The sequence below is a fragment of the Schistocerca gregaria genome, chromosome X, assembly GCF_023897955.1.
Source record: "Schistocerca gregaria isolate iqSchGreg1 chromosome X, iqSchGreg1.2, whole genome shotgun sequence".
In the NCBI taxonomy this organism is placed as follows: domain Eukaryota; kingdom Metazoa; phylum Arthropoda; class Insecta; order Orthoptera; family Acrididae; genus Schistocerca; species Schistocerca gregaria.
Window position 1 is genome coordinate 636,518,800 of NC_064931.1, and position 4,149 is coordinate 636,522,948.

At 41.7% G+C, this 4,149-nt stretch overlaps 1 pseudogene; it reads left to right on the forward strand.

Annotated features, from left to right (window-relative positions):
* The first annotated feature begins 1,610 nt into the window (after positions 1-1,610).
* LOC126299774 (5S ribosomal RNA) lies at positions 1,611-1,728 on the forward strand (annotated as a pseudogene).
* Positions 1,729-4,149: the final 2,421 nt, after the last annotated feature.

The following is a 4,149-nucleotide window of genomic DNA, read 5'->3' on the forward strand; positions in this document are numbered from 1 at the left end:
TGAACAGGCGCCTAAGACCGCGCAGCTACCCCGAGCGGCCGTTGGAAGCCAGTAAGTTTTAATATGTCAGTAAATCAGTATTGTGTCTCAATGACCAAAGATGAAGACGCTTTTCATAACATTTTCAGAGGTGTATTACACATAGGGGAAAAAAGATAGTATCACAGGCTATTTGACTGTATCAGAAACCTAGCTCGAGAAACAAAGTTATTATATGACGACGCTGATGTTAATTTGCTCACCACCCATGTGGAAAAACCAATTCTTTTGAATCTATTAATTTAGTCGCGCGGTTAGAGTAGCCATGTCACGAATTGCGCGTCCCTCCCGCCGGGGTTCGGATCCTCCCTCGGGTATGGGTGTGTGTGTTGTCCTTAGCGTAAGTTAGTTTAAGTGGTTTGTAAGTCTAGGACTGATTACCGCAACGGTTTCGTCCTTTAGGATCCACACACAATCTATTAATTGAAGTAGTAAAGACGTATTCATTGGTTGTAATGAAACTGACGAGCGTAGTTCTCTATGACTCATCAGTAATATGGGTAATGTTCACTCCATAGAATGTCAACAGGTTGTGGTTCTAAAGAATGAAACAGATTCGTCCATTATGTTAGCGCCTGATTGTAAGAGCAGTGAAAATGCTCTATTGCTCCTTACTGAAATTAGATACTAGTGATTGCTGAAGTATGTATCACATTTTGCAAAGCTTGGTGAAATGATATCTCAGGAAAATAGTCCACCTTGACTATGCAGGAAATGAGCAAAATCAATGAACACCATGACTCATCACCGACTGATATGATATTCATGGTCATTCTGACATTTAATAAAAAGTGGTTATTACATTATTAATTTCAGATGAGTATATTCCTAGATTCTCTCATCTTGCCTGTTCACAAAGCTATCCTTTTAATAGTGATATTCATCCTAATATGATGAAGTGTTTGAAAGGATGTGTAAAACATTTTACTCTAATTGAGCGAGGTGGTGCAGTGGTTAGTACAGTGAACTTTGATTCTGGAGGAGCGGGGTTCAAGTATCTGCTTTCACTTTCCTCGTTGGTGAAATACTAGCAACGTCACGTTTTTCTGAAAAATTCATCCTGCGGTGGACTAGACGTATATGTAGACACCTATTTAGCTGGGAGCACTTTTCCAGTTGAGCCATATATCACCCCACAGTTCCACGTAGTCAACAGCTCTTCTTCACTCATCCTGCATTCAACAGATCTCTTGCTACCACAGTGTCGAATAGAGCCTTTGCAACAAAGGGACGGTGGGTGTTTTCAAAATGAACGCGGCATATGATTGTGAAAAGCAGAAAACTCAACGTGTTAATTGGTATGATAATCTGCACAGGACTCGAAGCAAGGGTCACACTTAACGTAGTACTTAGATGGCGTGACTCCTACTCGACACTTGAGAACCTTTTCACTAATGTACAACATTCAGAAATTTTGTGTCTCTTAAGTTCTTTAAATAAGCTAAGATTCTTGTCTATCTTATCTCAATGTATCAGTTCCAACTGCATCAAACTGTTCTGGCCATGCTTCGTAGGGCAACACTTGAGCAACTGTCATTCTACCTACCATTCATACCTTCATTCAATAAAATGCCAACGGCCTTGCCACAGTGGTAACTCCGGTTCCCGTCAGATCACCGAAGTTAAGCATTATCGGGCTGGACTAGTACTTGGATGGGTGATCATCCGATCTGTCGAGCGCTGTTGGCAAGCGGAGTGCACTCAGCCCTTGTGAGGCAAACTGAGGAGCTACTTGATCGGAAGTAGCGGCTCCGGCCTCGTAAACTGACATACGGCCAGGAGAGCGGTGTGCTGACCACATTCCTCTCCATATCCGCATTCAGTGACGCCTGTGGTCTGAGGAGGACACGGCGGCTGGTCGGTTCCGTTGGGGCTTCATGGCCTGTTCGGGCGGAGTTTACTTTAGTTTTACTCAATAAAACAGTATATAATTTGAGGATCAACACCACACAGACAATATACACATGTGGCAAATCTGTAGACTTCATGAACTGATTGAAAGAAGAGAATGTGCAGTATTACCAAAGTAGACAGTTTAACGAAGACTAACACTTTCAAGAATTTTTGAAATCAACGTTAAATACACAGTAATTGCAAAATAGCATATGGAATAGGTGTAAAGAAAACCCATGTGACGTGTGGCCTCATGAATTCTTATCTGTTGCAAGAAAGGATGTTATAATTTAACCCCTCAATGACGTCGCGGTCATTATAAAAGATGCGTAATCTAAGTTTTGTTAAAGAAGCATAGAAAGTCGGCTTCACCCTTTTTGAAGAAACCATAGGAGTATAGAGGAAGAAACTCAACATGGCAATAAAAATTACTTCTGATTACACGATCCAGCAAAGTAAAACCGTTTATGGTAGTTAACATGCTTTAGCGACGTTTTGAATTAGAGTAAAATAAATCCATTCAGATTATTTTTAATGATGCTCTTAGATGTAATGAAGTAATATCTGTAATAGACAACGGCGCAGATATCTAGTGTATCCATCTCATGAAATGACTTCAATGTGGTGCAAGGACTGTCAACTTACTTTACATCTACATCTACAACTACACTCAACAAGTCATTTAGCGGTGTGCGGCGGAGGGCTCTGTGTGTACCACTGTCACCTTCCCCCTTTCCTGTTCCAGCTGCGAATGGTTCGCGCAAAGAATGACTGCCGGTAAGCGTTCGTGTGGGCTCGAATCTCTCTAGTTTCATTTTCATTGTCTTGTCGCAAGATATTCGTAGCTGTGAGCAACACACTTGTTGACTCTCCTAGGAACGCACTTTTTCGGAACTTTAACAGTAAACCAATCCGTGATGCAGAACGCCTATCTTGCAGCGTCTTTCACTGGATTTGGCCGATCATCTCCGTGACACTTTCGCGCTTACTAAACGAACCTGTAACGTAAAGTCTTCTCTTCTTTGGATCTGCTTTACCCCCTCTATCAGTTCTACCTCATGTGAACCCAGACTGAAGAACACTATTAAAATATTGGTCTAAAGGGAGTTTTGTAAGCTTACTATTTTGTTGACGGACCACCTTTCCTGGTTGTTCTTCCAGTGAATTTCAGTCTGGCATCTACCTTTCTTGCGATTAATTTTATGTGATCGTTCCACTTTAAATCACTCCGTACGGGTACTCCTAGATGTTTTACAGACGTAATTGCTTCCAGTGATAGTTCTGCAATTGTGTCATCATACAAGAACGGAACGATTAATGCGTCTTTCCATCAATGTATACGTAGTACTTTAAATTTGTTTATGTTGAGGATCAGTTGCCACTCCCTGCACCAAGTGTCAAAAATGCTTCAAATTGCTCTAAGCACCATGGGACTTAACATCGGAGATCATCAGTCCCCTATAGTCAGAACTACTTAAACCTAACTAACCTAAGGACATCACACACATACATGCTCGAGGCAGGATTCGAACCAGCGACCGTAACAGCAGCGCAGATACAGACTGAAGCGCCTAGAACCACTCGGCCACAACGGCCGGCCATTAAGAGTTGATCCTCTGCAAGCTTTCCTGCGTTTCGTTAAAATGTTCTAGAGTTTCGACTTCTCTGTGTAAAACAGCTTTATCCGCGAAATCCCTTATGGAACGTCCGACGCTATTTTTATTAAGCAATTTATTATATATATTGTGAAAAGTAATGGATCACTTCGTTCGTCCAGAGACATTCGGAAACTTGCTGCTAGGAGAAGGGCACTGTCATTGTAGAATAGTACTGATATCTTGTCAAGTCCAGTGTCCTTTCCTCCGTTCTGCTGTTCCATTTGCTATTCTATCCCATGGTGAGTTATTTCGATATCGGCCACTTCGTTGTACGTGCGACGAGTTGAAGGAGGTACTACAGAACGATCTTCTCCCATGAAAAAGTTTTGGAAAAAGACGATTAGTACTTCGGCCTTTTTTGTGTCAGTGCCATTATGGTCGCAGGGTGTCTGGACAGATGGCTTCGATTGGTTTACTGATTTAACATGTCTGTCAAGTCGATAGACAGACCTTATCTTTCGAATTCGTTGAACGCTACACTAATGGCTCTCCTTACATTAACTTTAGCTTTATTTGATTTTTGCTTGTCAATGGGACTTCAGCTAAGTTTAAATTTGCA